This window comes from Rhipicephalus microplus, chromosome X, assembly GCF_043290135.1.
Source record: "Rhipicephalus microplus isolate Deutch F79 chromosome X, USDA_Rmic, whole genome shotgun sequence".
NCBI classification, from domain to species: Eukaryota; Metazoa; Arthropoda; class Arachnida; order Ixodida; family Ixodidae; genus Rhipicephalus; species Rhipicephalus microplus.
Window position 1 is genome coordinate 467636486 of NC_134710.1, and position 19346 is coordinate 467655831.

Below are 19346 nucleotides of genomic sequence, written 5' to 3' on the forward strand. Positions count from 1 at the left end.
AGCAGCGAAGCAGCTGATGGGAGATATCTGTGTTGTTGCTATGGAAACTATGTGCAGCCACGCTTTGTCACGTTTCCGCATCTTCTTGCCTATACCGTTTCGTCGTCTGTTCCGCGCACATCAGTTCATCGCAGAGGTCCACCGCCGTTGCGGTGGACCTCTGCGTTGCGGTGGACCTGCCAGTCGGCGAGGGAAAGGGGGAGGGTATCGATACACACCTCATGTATGCCCGTGCGTCCATTTTTACATGTGCGTGTATATACATACAAAACCTAAAAATTTCAAAAGGAGTTCGAACACACCATCTTTTGCCTATGCGAATGCTGGCTACAGTGAGGAGTACTACATCACAGCAGTGCACTAGCTCTGCCGCCTCAAAGCGGCAAATCTACTTTTGTGTACACCTTTGCTGACACTGTCTTCTAGCGGCGAAGTCGCCGTAGGTCATTCCTTTTTGCCATTAAAGTTATCATGTGCACTCTGTCCTGCATTCGCATATGCAAGTGCCTTTCTAGCAGGGTAGTAGCCAGAAATTTTTTTTGGAGTGGGGGGGGTGGGTCACACCAACCCGACAGGGGGGGGGGGGGGGGGTACAGGCATTAGCTTTATTCTGTGAGGTCACTATCGGCAGTAGTTTAAACAGATGATGTACATATATACCCAAATCATGAGATTCCCCCTATCACCATGCATAAGGTTGTGAAGAGAGTAAGTAAAAGTACTCTAAGAATGATTGGTTGATAAGTGGGGTTTAACATCCGAAAACCACCATGTGATTACGAGAGACGCCATAGTGGAGGGCTCCAAAAATTTAGACCACCTAGGTTTCTTAAACGTACAGCAAAATTTGAGCACATGGGCCGACAGCATTTCCGCCTCCATCAAAAATGCAGCCACCACCACCGCCGGGATTCTATCTCGAGACCTGCGGGTCAGCAGCTGAGTACCTGCGGGACAGCAGCTGAGTCAACATTTTTTTACTTTAATGCGTGCATCCAAGCGTGTTAGCGATATGCAATAAGTAATTTTTTCGTAAGAGATGTTGCACATTGGCAACACGATTTTGCACACGTAATTTTTCGGGCAGACTTTCAGTTGCACTGTCACTTTTGATAGTAATAAAGTACTCCAATCGTAGAGGCTTTATCGTGCAATCTGCGAGGACAAGGTGATTGATGAGAAATTTTCACTTTGTACAAATTGAAAATGCACGTGCGACCTGACTATACCTACTCACACAGAACTATCTTGTTTGCTGCGTATATGCGCTAAAACACCTAAATACGTACAAAAAACGCGGAATGTTCTTTTTTTTCGTATATTTCGTCACTCGGATCCCTAAAACGATAGTGTTGCGGCAAGGTGCCTTCCGTTGTTTGCAAGCGTGCAGCCAATATTTCCTTTTATGTCAACAAATTCAGAACTGCACAGAATATTTCACCGCGCAGCATAAGTGCATTCATATGTCTTTAGCATTTACAACGGCGTGAACAGGAGCAGCCTCAAACCACACAAAATCTTCAGTGATTGGATCACCAGTGATGAAGGAATGAACTCCGGAGTTGTTCAGAGCATAGTGCACCATACTGCATTTTTCAGAACGCGTGAACTCTGATGAGAACTGCCAGCACAAGCAACACGAGTTTACTTGCGCTCTACTCTGCACCGTCCATGCCTGTTCATTGTCTGTTTTGGGCATAGTGATGAGAGTAGCTGGAATTTCACTGCTGCCATAAACTCCTTCGCGTTCATTCATGTTTGTGGTATTTCATCAAAATGCCACAGAAACTACCAGCCTTCCGTATGGGCGCAATCACAAACGTGAGACGTCTCGTACACAAAGTAAGATACTGGGCGAACGCGACCTTACCGGCACCTGAAGGGAAGCGGAGGAAATGTATACCCGGGAGAATCTTTCCACCAGGCAAGAAACGAGCGCTAATGTTTAAGGCGGAACTTTACCAGCCGACATGTATCGTCGCGAAAGTTCTCGTTTCTCAAAGTCGGGGTGTCACTGCCCGAACTTTGGTGAGCGCGTTGCTTCCTAGCAATTCGAAGTCAGCCCCTTGAAATACGCTGCCTACACGTATTGCTAGGTAGTTCGTGTCCTGGGTAGATTAGCACCCTGCTACGAGACCAGATGGTTGCGCCGAAACGCCGTATAGTATAATGCTTGACGATTATTTCTCAAAAGGCGACGCTGCTTCCAGTGCACACGTGACAACTGGCGAAAATTAGGATGCGCTTGTCACGGGTAGGCAGCTTCATCGAAGTAATGTGCCAGTGGCTCGCGTTAAATGCATTTTAGGCTTTTAGTATTTCTGGGCTTTTCTGGACTATTTATTACACCAGTTCAATGAGCGCTTTAAAAAGAATTGGCCCACATTGACGATTCTTGCTTCTTTTCTGCCACAGAATATTCCCGAATCTGCCACTCTGCCCAATACCAAGAAGTTTTCTGATGTGTAATCGAACATTATCTCAACTTCGGCATTGCAAAGGAAGTTAGCAGTATGGGCTGCGAAATGGAAGCGAGAGAAGTGTGAAACGGTGAGCATGTCTGCGATGTAAGCGGTTGCCAATTGCCCAGAGGTATTCTTCCCAAACGTGCAGAATATTCAGAAGATTTTTTTTCAACTCTTCCGATGAGCACAGCAGAAGCATAACACTTTTTTTTCATCGCTGAGATGCTTAAAGTTGTACCTGAGAGCTACAACAACAAATGAAAGATTGTTAGGCATCGCTCTCTGAACATCCATCGTGACATAAAATTCCGCCCGGACGACATTCTGTCTGTTTTCTTATCAAGATACTGTGGTCCAAGACTCGAGTCTGCGGCGCGACTGTGTTGTAGAAAACCGCATTTTCCAGTGTATTTTTCGTCACAAAAACTTTATTGCGGGCTCAAATCAAAGCTTAGTTCACGTATAGATCTCCGAGAAATTTGCAGGATTCTGCCTAGTTTTTAAAACAGGCTTCTTTTGTCCCGAAGAACAAGGTGTGATTTAGGTGGCTTTCATAGGGTCCCATTGTGTAAACTTTATTCGGCGTGAGAACAGAATGATGCTGCATTTGTGAACTGCAGTACAGCTCCTAGAACTTGCCTCTTTAAGAACTTTTGGAGTTTCCGTATCTACGATTTTTTAATCGATGAAAAATGACCCCGTCCCATTCAAAACGCACGAGCTTCCAGCTGTGGCCGCTGGGAGCCCTGATCGGTCAGTGTCCCTGAAAGCTGGATATGAAGGAAATACCGAACAATCAGTCGTGAACAAAAATTTACACAAGCAATTACTGTTAAGGCATTTCATCTCTTCTTTATGCAAGTTAACAAGCGGTTGGCTCAGACATGCACTACCGCTATTATCGATATGTGATGCCCCAACCATCAGACATGTTACGACAGTCTTATGCTGACATTAACCTAAACATTCAGCAAATTTCAGTAGGCATCTACACTCTTAACAATGTGAAGATAAGATTGAAGGGTGAGCCTCCAGTTAACGATCTTTTGTGCTCCAATTTTTTCTGGTTAACATAGCGGCCCATCTGTCCTACGCAGAAGTGGCTGCACCTAGAAAAGAACCTTATAAACCACATACACTACGCTTCTAAGGCAATCAGTTAATTTGTTATGTTTTACAAAAAAATGTCAGTCCACTCACTGTCTAATACTCGTTATTGTTTCTGTACGCACTGGTGCACATCTGACTTGACCTATCATGAGCATTAAAAACATTAACACTTTATCTACTTACCTTTCTCTAGCCTGTGAAATATGCAATAATCATGAGGAATCCCTGTAACATGTTTTTTCCCATTGCTTTTTGCAACCATGCTCTGACTTGACAAACGAAGAGACTTGTTTAAAGACACACTGCAAAGCAAGGGTAAGCTACATCTAAAAGATGTATAACCAGTGCGTTAAAGCTGGCAGTCATTTTGTGCTCAAACCACTAAGTCAGGGAAGGCTTAAAACATGACATGGGTACGCTGCTTTTTACAACTTTAGAATGCTTCAACGAGAACATTGACAGCACTTTTGAAGATCTAGTAGAATACAGCCACCGACACGTGGTTCTTTTAAAAGTTTGTCAATCTTGATAAGGTGTAAATCACTAAGAATTGGAGTAACTATAGAACCAACCTGAATTCCCAATTTCCGCATAACTGCCTTCCCTCCAACCAAGCAGTGCCAATGTTATATTGTGAGCGCAGTCACCGACTCTTCTCTATCAATTGGACGTGTCATCATCATTTGTATAATTTCCTAATCTGTAGATATCATCATCAGTGTAAGCCAGCTCGAGCTCGCCTCCAATAAAGCTCTTCCTCATAAGTGGTGGACGGTGCTTCTCGATCCCCAAGTCCTCTCGCACGTTACCACTGGAGCTCCGCTCGGGTCGTCGTCTACTACCACCTGCCATGGCAGTGCAAGACAATCCTGGTCCATCCAACGCCACCAGCCCAGTGCAGCCTCCGCCGTCGACCCTGGCCATCCACAGCCACTAGCGTGATCCGCCAGTATTCTCGGGTCTCAAAGGGGATGACGTTGAAGAATGGCTACACACCTACGACCTCGTCAGCGAGTTGAACAGGTGGGATACTCTACACAAGTTGCGAACGGTCCCTTTATACCTAACTGATGTTGCCAAAACCTGGTTTTGGAACCACCTCCAAGATCTTCTCGAGCTGCCACACACTGATGATGATATCTAAAGATGAGGAAATTATACAAATGATGAAGACACGTCCAATTGATAAAGAAGAGTCGGTGACTGCGCTCACAATATTAATGAAAAATCGTTTCATGCACTCCTTCATCAAGTCATTAACATACTCATTGAGACATTAATATGATCTTGCTAACTCACAAAACATTACTGACCATCATTCGGAGTGTGAGGCAGACCATAAAAACGCAAGCCAGTTTTCATCTAGAATGTACCCCCCCCCCTATCCCTACCAACTCGTGCTTTACAAATTTCCTAATTTTTTTTTTCAATGTTCCAAGCTGGGCACATACCGTATTTTCTTACACATAAAGCAAAATACACACAAAAGCCAGAGCTAAACTTGGTGTCAGTTGTACTCAATGAGCAATTTGGCTTCAAGACAATATGCGAGGATCTCATTTTCTTAGCTGTATTTTCTGCATCTTGTCATTATCAAAGCTTATATGCAGGGCACGTTAAGCATGAGAGAATATAGCATCCACGTAATTCTCCATGTTTCGTTACAAGACAACTTTGACTTTTAAGTCACCTTGGATCATATTTATGAGACGACCTGATCATTCAAACAAAATTCTGGGGTCCCTTTGAGTTTGGAATTATCGAGAGCTTACTGTAGGTAAATAATAATGCAGCAACACGCACTAGTATTTTATGCTCTATAATCTTGCTCTGAATTATTTTTCCTGCGCTCCTTAAAAAAATGCTTCTTCATGGTTTTTCAAAAATATTAAAATGGTATTTTTCCAAGCAAAATTCACACCGTAGTAAACAATATGATCCAGCATTTTGGTTTGTGGGTAAAAAATCTAGTAGCTACATTTAAGCGCTATCAACCACAATTCAGTAATAATTAAATAGATGACTAGTGTCTTAAATATGCCAAACCATCTGAGCACATAAAACATCGGTGACGCTTCTTTTAGGAATGCCGAGGCACCTCAACGCAAAGCACTTTGTGGGCCATCCGAGAGATTTCCCCATGTAAAGGCCGAGACACTTCTTGCGCAGGGTGGACGCAGCTACAACATAGATTTATTTAAAAAGTGATACGAATACTCTCTCAGAACAGGTCTGCACAATTCTCTTTAATAGTACAGTTATGGACAACACAAATTGTGAGTAAAGAGTACCACCATATCCTGATAATGTCAGAGTAGAAAGCAATCCGCACTTAGTCAATTAATTTGCAGGGGTCAAACTAAATGCAAAGTCCTCCACTATGGCTTCTCTGACCAATTCTTGCCATAAACTCTGTCAAATCTCAAATTGAGTTTTTCACCCCTAAAGAAAATTTAAGAGAAAACGATAAACGTAGTGAATCCCTCAAAAAATGGTACATATATCTGTAACATAACTTTTCTACACATGCGTACACTATGTTGCATTCTTCGGTATTCTCCCGATTGCTTCAGCTTTGTACAAAGATAAAATGGTTAACATCCCTGCCTTTTCTTTCCCGATTTTTGTTTAATTCATCATCTCCTTGCTTACAGGATTGTGTATGGAAGAAGGGGAAGCATGCAAACTAATAATGCCTGTATTTTGTAATAGCAATGCTTTGCATTTTTAACCATTCTATAAGAGCAATGCAGTGATCGCAGAATTGGGGAGCATATACAGGAATTGCAGGTATAGCACAATGGCAAAAGTTTTCACCCACATATATTTTCAATGAAGTAGTTGAGCGAAAGACAACTTCAGTTGCTAAATAACAAGAAGTCGCTACCTACCCATTTAAAGTTGCCGAGAACCTTGTCATTCCAAATCCCTCAATATTTCATAGCAACAAAATTGTCATATCTCGGTATTTCATTTCATTATAATTAAATATCTATTACCCTGAAGTCATAGGTGTTACATTTTTCACACACAGAATCAAATCGCTAGCTAGAAACATAGTACAAGTTTGTTTTCGGCTGTGCTCATTTCGAGAAAAAGAAAAAATCGACTTTTGTTCGCCTTTGCGGTGAAAGAGTGAGTTTGTCTCTTTTAGCTTCACCCCTTTTTGCATTGCCACAATAGACAGATGACAGCCAAGGGCCTGCCACACTTGGGAGGACAGAGGAGGCTCATCTTTGGTCAACACGAAGGAATACAGCGATGCAATCGACCAAACCCACTTTGGCGCACGTTTTGGAGCAGCAAGTCAACCTTTTCGAGCAGTGACCTGTCACAACTTTACGAACATTACTTTAACAGCCACTATGCTCGAGTAGTTCTACCATGTATTGAGAAAATACATATGTGCACAGGAATGCGTGCTTATATAATATCCCAAAAAGTGAAATTAACTCACTGCCCCTCACTTTCAGGCAGACAGGGTAAATTTTCACGTGTCGAGACGTCGGGCTGCCAGATATTTCCTCGCGATTTGTATTCAGGGCAGCTCTCCCTGATGCCTCAAGCTGTTTAAAGAACCCCTGACAGCAAAAATTTTGTTTGCAAGTTTTTTACAGTACTTCGTAGCTTTGCTTCAAGTAATGCCAAAATTATATCGTAAATGCTTAAACACATCGTATAATGAATGTTAGCGGCGTTAATTCAGAACCATTTTTCATCAGTTTGAAATGCGCGCCTAAATACCATAAGAAACTAGCACCCCACAGCGGAGCAGTGCCTGAGACTGTTCTCAAAGAGGGGGACCCACGTATAGTGAAGAATGAAACGATGTGGGTGCTTTGAGCATGCCCACTTCAGAAAAAAGAAGAGCATTCCTGGCGTAAGCCGCCAAAACCACCTTCAGAGCACCCCGACAACGGAGTGAGAGTTGTGACAAACAAAAGTCCTCGCCAGGTGCCAGTCGAGGTATTGTGCGCGCCCCGCAAATGATGACCCTGCAACGTCACAAGGGGAGTCCCGGTCTACGTGAAACGGTCTACGTCAAACCACAAAAAATGTCGATTGCAACTGAATACTATGAAGAGCACTTACCCTTACTTTAAAAGCAAATTAAAGTATCTTCTAGGCTACGCTCGTCACTAATAATCGGTCAGAGGTGGCCCCACATGCAGGACTATCAAACAACACAAGCATCTCAAGTTTCCAAATTTGGTGTGAGGGGTCCTTTAAGTTTTCCACGTATAATCATTTTATTACCAGAAATAAGTACTATAACTACTGGAACGACACATGCTTTCAATGCAACCCAAATGCCCCAGGCATTTTAGTAGCATGGTGAAGTATATGCGGTCCCTCTTTATGGGCAGACTCATTCAGGTTCATTGGCGGCTAATAAAATAGCAGGTTTAATAAATAATTGCTATACTGTGTCCGAATTCCAATCCCGCGCTCAAAACAATGCTTGAGAATTAAAGACTTCACATTTTGTTAAGACAGGCTCTTCAATATTATTTAACAACTTCTGGGATTTAACGCCCCAAAACCATCCAATAATTATGAGAGACGCCGTAGTGGAGGACTCAGAAAATTTGAACCACCACGGGTTAATCTTTAACATGCACCTAAACCTAAGCACATGAGTTCTGAGAATTTTCGCCTACATCGAAAATGCGGGTGCCGCGGCAGAGATTCGATCCCGTGACCTGCGGGTCTCTAAGACAGGTTTTTCAACTTTTAACTTTTACCGAAGTCTAGAGGCCGCATCGATATACCGGAAGGGACAGTGTTTTCTCAGCAAAATTCCACATGCCACAACAGTGGCTGGAATTGTTGACCAATCCTGATCGCTGCATAGTACTAAAACTTAGACTCAGCAGAAAAGCTTTTAGAAGTCAGAACATCACTACAATGAAACATTTGAAGTGCGTGCATGTACTTCTCGCTGTAATTAATACCATCGATCTTAAAATAAAAGACTGGCATCTCACGTAAACTTCTAATTTCACCAATTGTTTGATATTCCCCGACATGGCGATATAATATAATAGCTGTAAAGGATAGTTAGTACTTCAAGTTTGGACTGGATAATGTAGGCACACAAACACAAGAATGAAGGCTTGATAGTGTGCCTTATCCAGTTTAAACAAGAATAAATACCAACTAGCCCAATCATCTGAACTACTGCAGTAGTTGGTGCTGTTTGGCAAGGTCTCCCCACCCAACCAGAAAACTAAACAGGCAGAATCAACAGCTGAATTGGACATGTATGGTTGCACATATATAAACTTCAATTACCATTTACTCAAGGTAATTAATTACACTGCATATCTGCTGCAGTACATGGAAACTTCAGCTTCCACACACTCCCCAGCATCACTGTCTGGGTCGGTACATCAAGCTTTTGTGCAGCCTGCGAACCTACGTCCTTCTGTATACCACCATGTCTTTGAACTAAGCAAAAGTTTCTGGTAGGGCACACACTTCACTGCTGAAACAAGACACTGGGAGCATGTCTTTGTGGCTGGGCAAGACCTGTCGCAACAGGCAAAGTTGTAGAACAAATGATGGTTAGATGTGAACAATATTATCAACTCAATCACAAGTGAGGCTGAAACTGCAAATATACTTGCTCATTAGAATTAGCTTAATCTCTGGTGGGAACATTTTTATTGGCCTTCAAAAAATATATATATATTTTTTTACAATACAGCTCTTGCCTGTCTGCCCCAATAACCACTAAAAGTACCTGCCATCTCTCCCTTCTGTTTTTTTTTTTTTTTTCAGAAACTATGTTCTGGCCCAACCCTGGCGCTAATCATAATATTTCTGTCAAAATATTGCAGGACCTCTTGGCGCAGTTTGCCGCAATGGTCACAGGGATGTGAAAGTGTGCCTTATGTATGGCCTATCCTGGGTTTCCAAGGTGATCAAGCGCCCATAAAATGCTGCAAGCAACCCTTTTTTTGTTGTTTTTTTTTTTGCTGATCGCACATTTAGAAACAGTGCAATATCAGCTTGCGAACGTGTGACAAGGCTTTTCTTTTTCATATTTCGCAGGCTTTCTCTGCAATGTTAAAAAAAGGACTATATTAGTTGTATCGTACAGGAAACAAATCAATACTGAAGGTGCCTCTCAACTTTGCACTTACACCTGGACCACCTGGTTCTTCAATAATTCTTGAATTAAATAATTTAACTAACAAGATATGCAATTAAACATAACTAATGATTTTCTTCAATATAAAAGAAAGAATAGCCTGAGTAACTAAACACTAGTGCAAATTGTACGCACTCAGTTCAATTCCCTTCTTGCGGCTTTTCGTCTTTGAAGTCTTGGTTCAAGCTACGTGGAATAGCCTGTATGTACATTCACAAACCGTCCAGGAGAAAGGGTGTTGACCGGGTTTAGAAAAACCCCTGCATCAGTGCACTATTGGCAAACTCTTCTGGCAACTACGCTGTTGTAACAAGAAGTATGACTTGCATTGCCCGTGCAAACAGTGTATATCTTGTCTGTACATAGTGTATTAATAATACTAAAATTTGGGGACCCATGATGTTCGCCTTTAAGAGTTGAACGAGACAGCGATATCCTGCCCCTAGTGCGTACTTAAACACTTGGTGCATAAATTTTGTGCGACATTACTCGGGAAGTTTAAATTGTGTATTGCTACGATGTCACTGATAAAGTCGAAAATGGCTTGAGTCTGTAACGCTTTCGCATACAGCTGCATTCTGTTTACTGGGTAGCACGCTTCAAATTACAAGCAGTTGTGCATGAAACCTTCTCGAACCTGCTATACGCCCACTGCTTGGTCTTAAAGAAATACGGGCAGTGTGTATGCCTTCTGTAATGGGTGGTCAGCCTTAAACAATGAAGTTTTAATGATAATCACATGTTCTATGACAATGTAAGCTTGTACCATGCAATATTACATGTTGTACTGTGAATCCTGTATACAGGATGCATGTGTTTTTATAGATGAAAGTTATTTAAACTGCATTTCCAAGTGGACTGTCTTTTCACTCTATCTTCAAGCAGGTGTGTGGTAGAACACCTGCTTGCCAAGCGAACAGCCTGGTTTCAGTCCTCCCTCAGACCAAAAATTTTTATTCATTTCATTTGACTCGATTTTTCGGTGGTGGACAAGGTGATTTTTAACTCACAGCCAACGACACCAACGCCGATGACCGAATGTCTGCAAAACCAGCTTGTTAATACTAACACGTTAATATGTGGGGTTTTACGTATTGAAACCACAATATAATTATGAGAGACGCCGTAGTGTAGGGCTCCAAACATTTGGACCATTTGGTGTTCTTTAACGCACACTGATATCGCACTGTGCAAGGGCCTCTACCGTTTCGCGTACATCTAAATGTGACCGCCCCGGCCAGGGTCAAGCTCGCGACCTTTGGGTCAGCAGCCGAGCACCCTAGCCAGTGATCCACTGAGGCGGACTCTGTACATAATTTGCATGAAGTGAAAGGATGAATCCTAAGTGCATATTGGCATACACTATTGTGAACTTCAAAATCTTGCTTAGTACAAAAGTACGAGAACAAAAAGTTTGGTGTGACAAATGTTACACCGAAAACTGCAAAAGGTGATATATGGTACTCCATTAAACTACACTTGCATTGCATATCCTTCAAATAACTTACCCTAATACTTTCCTTAGCATTATTGTCTGTTTGCTCTCATTAATATCGTAACATAGAAAAATGAGCGCTTAATTATCCACTTCTTTCTTTTATTCATAGCGATGGTCTCGTTTCGGCAGACTTGATGCCTTCAAGTACTACAAGAGATTATCGGTCAGCTGCCGGCTCGTATTAATATAACGGGCCATGTGACGCCAAACAGGCAAGAAAGAATGTTCCACACTCGCCGTCATAGTTAGTGGCGGCGCTGACTGACACCCCCGCGTTTAAGTGTACATATATACCGTATAAAGTGGACGACGAGATAGCTGCCACAGTACCTCAGTAGGTAGAGCATCAGACGCATTATTTTAAAGTCACAGGTTCGGTCCCTGCCCGTGGCAAGCTATCTTTTCCTTCACTTTTCTTTCTTCACATTTTCATAACACTTACTACTACTAATAAAACATCCCCTACACTTTCCTTGCATTAATTGTCGATTAGTTCAAATGAATGTTTTGTCTAACAAAGGAAAACGGACCATTGAATTATGATTGATTGATTGATATGTGGGGTTTAACGTCCCAAAACCACTATATGATTATGAGAGACGCCGTAGTGGAGGGCTCCGGAAATTTAGACCACCTGGGGTTCTTTAACGTGCACCCAAATCTGAGCACACGGGCCTACAACATTTCCGCCTCCATCGGAAATGCAGCCGCCGCAGCCGGGATTCGAACCCGCGCCCTGCGGGTCAGCAGCCTTAGCCACTAGACCACCGCGGCGGGGCGGACCATTGAATTATCCACTTCTTTCCTTCAACCAAAAAAAAACTACACAAAAAGCTGCAACAGTCATGCGAATCTGAGAATTAATTAATGTTTATAGCATTCACGTTTGTGACAGTGTGCATGTTAAATTAAGGTGTGTGCCATGACAACGCAAATCTGTACTGCATTCTATTGGTAGGCCACCTTCAAAAGTCTTTTTTTTTTTGCGAGATAAATTTTTAGGGTTTTGTTTTTCTTGCACGACCTAACATTCACATATATGTTGCAACAAAAATTATCCTCCTAGCGTCATTAGTTTGCGAGTTACAGCAAGTTTTCTATACCCTATGCTCCTATAGCAAAACCGAAACCGCATTTCCAACTGTGGTTTTGATTTCAAAAAATCGCTTTCAAGAGCAAGTGTTGTTTCGTCTATATTAATGCTATTCAAAATAGTTTATGCATTTTATTGTGACTGTTATATAGGATGATGTCATTAAATACAACTTTGTGTTTAAAAGTCTTCGTTAATCTCTAACAACAGCCACAAGGGGGATGCACGATGCTCGTTGAAATTTTTGTTGTTTGCCTTGGTCAGGCTACGTCAGACTTCGTTCTGCATTTGTTCCACGTGTCAACGCTACTAGGGCTGTATCCTTAGGCCACCCGGACCATATTACGACCAGCATGGGGAAGTGCAGAACACAGAAGACGAGGAAGCGCAAGTTTGCTGGAAATCGCTACACGATGACGAGGCTACCTACTGACACAGACGCCGGTATTTCGGCCACCGCGAAGAAGCTTGGGGACATAAACAAGGCGTACCAGCCTCCACTAGAGAATTCTGCGCTCCAAGGGAACAGGATAATGGACATTGATATTCTTTCTTCGATGTTTCATCGCTGGCATGTTCCGAATGCATGAACACAACACTGAAGCTCGAGGAACGCTCTCACCAAGGGATACGCTCGGCTTGCGCGGTCATGTGTACCGACTATGGGTTCAAGCGCTCATTTTATACGTCGAGAAAGGTGGGTCATGCCAATGAGAACAATTTATGTCTGGTTTACGCGATGCGCCAATTAGGAAAAGGGCACGCTGCTGCGAAAACTTCTCCAAAATGATGAACATGCCTGCTCCTCCACGTCACTCCGCCTACGACAAATTGTCATCTCGGCTTTCTGCAGCGGCAGGAGAAGTGGCGTCGAAGTCGATGACTGATGCTGCTGTGGAAGTTCGTCGTGTTGTGGGGAGTGCCGAGTGTGGTGTTTCAGGTGATGGCATGTGGCAGAAGCGTGGCCATTCATCTTTGAACAGTTGTGTGTCTGTGATTTCTGTTGACACGGGAAAGGTTATTGATGTTGAGGCCCTTTCTAGTTCGTGTAAGTCTTGTAAAACCAAAAGCAAGTTGAGGCAAGATAGTGCTTCATACCAGGAATAGAAGACAAACGACACTTCCTGTCAAGCAAACCATGAAGGAAGTACTGGCAGTATGGAGACGGTTGGTCTATACCGAATATTTGAAAGGTCGAAAGGCAAAAGATATTTGAAGTACCTGCAGTACTACGGCGATGGTGATTCCAAGAGCTATGCCACTGTGAAAGACATGTATGGAAAGGACAGTGTACAGAAACTGGAATGTATTGGGCATGTCCAGAAGCGTGTTGGCTGCCGCCTCAGAAAACTGAAGAAGACAGTGCGTGGACTCGGTGGTAAGGGAAAGCTCACTGATGCCCTCATTGACCGCCTGCAAAACTACAATGGCATCGCCATAAGGGCTAATGTGGGAAACCTTTCTGCAATGAAAAAGGCTACCCTTGCCAGTCTTTTTCATTGCAGCTCTACCGACAAGCAGCCGAGACATGGCCGCCCCGCCGCGGTGGTCTAGCGGCTAAGGTACTCGGCTGCTGACCCGCAGGTCGCGGGTTCGATTCTCGGCTGCGGCGGCTGCATTTCCGATGGAGGCGGAAATGTTGTAGGCCCGTGTATTCAGATTTGGGTGCACGTTAAAGAACCCCAGGTGGTCAAAATTTCCGGAGCCCTCCACTACGGCGTCTCTCATAATCAAATGGTGGTTTTGGGACGTTAAACCCCACAAATCAATCATCAGCCGAGACATGGCCTGTGTCCACTTGGACCGAAAAGCTGGTGCGGATACCAAAGGGTCGAAGCACTCGGCCAAGGAAAATATGAACACAAGGAGGACTTCCAAATGATGTGCTCAACAAAGTTAAACCTGTCTACAGTGATCTGTGCTCTGATGAACTTCTAATGAAGTGCCTTCATGGAAAGACTCAAAATGCTAATGAGTGTTTCAATGGTCTAATATGGCAGCGGGCACACAAAGAGGTCTACGTAAGCTTGCCTACAGTAATGTTTGCCTTGCATGATGCTGTGGCACACTTTAATAATGGCACTGTAAGCACCCTAGATATCCTGAGGCAAGCTGGCATAGAACCAGGGTACCATACGACGAAAGCTTGCATCGCCACGGATCACCTGCGCATGCAGAATGCTAAACGCAAGTCAGCGGATGGGACAAAACAGGCCGGGAAGAAAAGACGAGTAGCCACCCGAACAAAAGGAGACAATAATGCTTCCGCAGAAGGGCTCAGCTATGAATCTGGAGCGTTTTAGGCCTGCATGCGAAGATTGTGACCCTTTTTACAAGCTCGGAAATCTTTGTTAACGTTTTTCTGAAAATAACAATTTGCTCCAAATGTTGTGACGCAAACTTTCATAACGTATTTCTCAGCGTATACTTTGAACTGAAATTTCACACAGTGATTTACAACATATATACCTGTGCAGTGAACTAGAAGGAAAGAAATCCATTGAATATTTTTCAGTTCACAGCTGAATTCTCCAAAAGGTTCAGTCTAAATTGGCTCTTTTTCCCCGTTATTTTTGTTTTTTTTTAGCATTAATTCCTTGATACTCATTGCATAATATTCATTCTAGTTCACTGCATAGCTCCAGCCATTAATTACACAAATCTCAAAGTTTTACTGAATAAAGCCACCCATTAGTCGCTTATCACAGCTGGCGTGGCTAGCACTCTTAATGTAATTTTTGACAAAAATTACCTCCCAATAAATAAATATTCAATATTTTACACTGTAAATAGCTGGGTAAATTAAATAAGATATGCTGGTATTGAGGAAGAAGTTATTTCAACGCTGCCTGCCCTTAAGAAAAAAATTCTTTTTGAGTGGCCTACCACCTTAACAAAAGTACACAACAGAGCATTTTCAGAACCTAAGAACTTTTCTGTGAAAGGCACAAAGCCATAGAAACTTGCAATATAGTCTCCACAGCTGAACTCAAACACTGGCTGGCCACACCAAGCTCGTACAGATTCTCTTGATATTTTCTATCGAAATTACCCCACCTCCTTTGAAGACTCCTACCCTAAATGTTTAGCATTCACAGCACTGCTCTGACCTGGGAATAGGGCTGAACATAAAGCATCTGAAAAATACTCACGATTCATATTCACTGCATGTTCAATTGATTAATTGATGTGTGGAGTTTAACGTCCCAAAACCACCATATGATTGAAAAACGCCGTAGTGGAAGGCTCCGGAAATTTCGACCACCTGGGGTTCTTTAATGTGCACCGAAATCTGAGCACACAGGCCTACAGAATTTTCGCCTCAATCAAAAATGCAGCCGCTGTAGTCGGGATTCGATCCCACAACCTGCGGGTCAGTAGCCGAGTACCTCAGCCCCAAGACCACCGTGGCGGGGTTACGTGTTCAACTGTAAACTCCCGACTGTGAATGAATCGGTTTCACAGAAGAAAGCGACGTGAAAAAAGGAATTCACACACAACTGCCTCACAGTAAAAACATGCTTGCAAAATTAAACCAATTATGTTCCAGTTACAAGGCACCACTGTATCTACATATCAACTTAAAGGGGTCATGAACTACCTTTTGAGCATGGTGATGAAACCCATCTCTTGAGCAACAGGCACTGCTTTGAATAGCTCAGCCAAATCACACAGCCATGCACAGCAAAGTCTGCGTAGAAGCAGGGCATGAAGTTGCCATTTTCTTGCAGGTATTATCAGCCACATAGCCTTCTGTTGTTGGTTGGTTGTTCCTCAGAGTCCTGGCACAACCCACTACGGGGGATCGGCCATGAAACGGACGGTGCCTCATTTGTGCGGTGGAATTGTTTTACCAGCCGGATTATTTAGATAACAATGTTTAAACAAAGAACCAATTGGTAAACGATAGATTAGAAATAAAATAGAGGTAATACAAAAAATGAACAGGCTAATATGATTTGAAATAAAGTGAATTTATGCCTCAGCTTAACATTCTAATCGTTTTGTTGCCTTTAGAAAATCGCATACGGCCTCGCAAACATTCCTGTGGCTAAATCCCTTTTCAGTTGCTCCAAAGGAGAGAACCACCGAAAGGGATAAATTTAGAGCCAACTTACGGAGAGGTTCTTCTAACAGTCTCTTCCTTTGGTTTGTGTATAACCTGCATGTTAAGAGGAAATGGTGAAAGAATTCACTCTCGTTACAGTGGAGGCATAGGGGAGACTGTGCCAGACCAGACCTGTGTAGATAAAAGTTCAGGGGTGGGACTCGGCATCTTAGTCTCATAATTGATATCTCCGCCGTTCTAGAGGAGTACCATCGATTTTTCCAAGGGTACTTAAGATGGGAAAAATCCGATGTTGCCAAGCGAGATGTTTCAAACTGATCTGACATGACAAATTTTTCAAAGCGTGCCACGGCGATAAATGCTAGCGTCGGCAATATAGAAATTATGGGATAATTATGTGAGGCCACTGCGAGTGCATCTGCATATTCATTGAGGATTAGACCTTTATGCCCTGGTATCCACACCAAGCGAATGAGTCGTAAATGTCTTGGGGCAAGGTCATAAAATACTTTTAAAGCATTGGACATATTAGGCACAGTTAATGAACTACACACAGACAAGCAGACTGAAAGAATAATAGCATCTGTTACTGATTGAGGTAATTTTCGTAACGCTAAGGAAATTGCCAGTAATTCTGCTTGATAAATAGGTGTGAAATCAGGTAAACGAATCGAAAAAGACCAATCCAACACTGAAGATGCAATTCCAACCCCTGCCTTCGCGAATTGAAGCATCAGTTGCTATTACAATCTTTGCATCTAATCTTGCCAGGTGGTCTTTCAAAATGGCATTTAGATATCTGCTGGGAAGATTTTTGCAATTGTTAGGAAAAATATTGTCAAATTCTATTTTCATTGTTTGAATAGGTATTCTTAGTACCCGTACTTCACGAGGGTTAACATGTAATGTTTCCAAGAGCTTCTGTACGACGATGACTTGTGGACACTTTAATCTAGACCACTGTTGGTTAAAAAAGGACGTCGGCTCATTAATAGAAACATATTGTGACCTCCTATGTGGGGATGCGTATATTTTTAGGAAGGTACGAACTGCTAGTATTTGGAACCTAGCACGAAGAGAAGGCAGACACGCTTCTTTATATAAAACATTAATTGTGACAAATTTGGGAGCCCAAGACATAAACGTAACGCTTCGTGTTCTAGTAGTACCAATGGTCTAATTTTGTAGGCGGGTGCTCCAGAAAACAAGACACAGCCAAACTCCAATATTGGGCGAATATACATACAATATATCATTATTCGCACATCACGACGTAAACCACAACGTTTATTGCTGAGTCTACGAAGCCTTCTAAGCGCCTGTGCTCCTTTAGCTGCCATATTTTCTATATGCGGACTTCAATTTAGGTTTTCAGTATAAGTCACTCCCAAGTATTTAATCGATTTCACCTGCGGGATAAAGTCCTGTCTGTTAAGTACGGAAATCTGCACTGGAACACTTACAGGAAAAACTATGACTGCACTTTTCCTGATGTTTAATGATGGATTAATGTCATCTAACCATGTGTCCAGAGCGTTCATATAAAACTGTAGCATCTGATATAATGTATGTATATTTGTAGCTGTAGCAAAAAATGCGATGTCAGCGTATACATACACCTGTACATCATGTTGTACTGGAATTGTGCACAATAAAATATTAAATAATAATGGTTAAAGTACCGAACCTTGGGGGAGACCTCTAGTTTGTGTATACTTTGAAGACGACATGCCAGATTGAGAGCAATAGAATTCTCTATCTTTTAGAAAGGAGTAAACTCATGCCACGAAGTAATTTGGTAACCCGATGTGCGTTAGCGAATTTATTAGTTAAATGTGTCCACACTGTCATAAGCTTTTGCAATATCTAAAGTGACTAAGGCGGAACCCTGTTTCTTAGAACGAGCTAATTGTATCCTGCTTTCCAAATCAACATGGGCACACCAAATGGAGCAGCCACGCCTGAATCCAATTTGGCATGGGCTTAAAATTGAATTATCGTCCAACCAGTTGCCTATCCTAATGTGTAGAAGTCTTTCGATTAGTTTTACCAGATTAGATGTGAGTGAAATAGGCCTAATGTTATCCAAAGTAAACCCAGCTCCATGTTCCTTTAATAAAGGAATTGTTTTCGCGATTCTCCGCTCAGACGGAATCCACGAATGTCTAATGGAGTGGTTAACTATAGCAAGTGAATCTTGAGGTGATACTTTATGGATTATTTTATTACCGATGCAGTTATTTCATCGGGACCTGGAGCAGAATCGGGTAATATTTTCACTACTTGTGCTATTTCCGACGCTGTAACCTCTTCAAAGTCATCGCTGTTAACAGGGCACGTTTTGTTCCACTGAGCGTGTGCGATGATCTTTTCTTAGGCTTTCCAGATGCTATTTATACTGCTCATTTTCAGAGTAAAATTAATCTAATTTTTCAGCAAGCACTCACGCTTACCAGTAAATTTTCTAAGCTCTTGAGCACTTCGCCTTTCATTTGAAGCAAAACAAAACAAAACAAAAAACTGAAAATTTTCGTGTCAGCATACTTTTAAACTCGACAATTTCAAGGAAATGCAGACAAAATCAGCAGGCTGCTGCATTCAGCAGTCTGAAGGTGGAAGTCATTTGATTCACACCCAAATTACATGCTCTAGCACTATTGTGCATGAATGATCCGAGGTGTTTTCCACTCGCATTATTCGCACTGCACTTGATATCGCCAAAAGACGTTTAGTGCCACCACATACGAACTTTGACCCTACAGAAAGCCACTGCAACGGTGGTACACGTAGCGAGCATGAACACGAAACAAAACAAAAAAGTCACGCAGGTCCTGCTTACGCCATGCTTGCTGCTTCTAACACAAAGGTAACACAAGGCATTCGACAGAGAAGACAAGCGTGACATGGCGCCAGACCGAAGTCAAACTTTTGGAACAAGCACGTTGCGCCGTTTG

The 19346-nt window shown here is 42.6% G+C and overlaps 1 protein-coding gene and 2 pseudogenes across 1 annotated transcript in view; 2 read left to right on the plus strand and 1 right to left on the minus strand.

Moving 5' to 3' along the window:
• LOC119160824 (cysteine/serine-rich nuclear protein 3) overlaps nt 1-19346 on the minus strand; it is a 183630-nt gene that overhangs the window by 163235 nt on the left and 1049 nt on the right. The gene's annotated exons all lie outside the window — the stretch shown is intronic.
• On the plus strand, nt 12520-14092 carry LOC142776673 (uncharacterized; annotated as a pseudogene).
• On the plus strand, nt 14058-15042 carry LOC142775531 (uncharacterized; annotated as a pseudogene).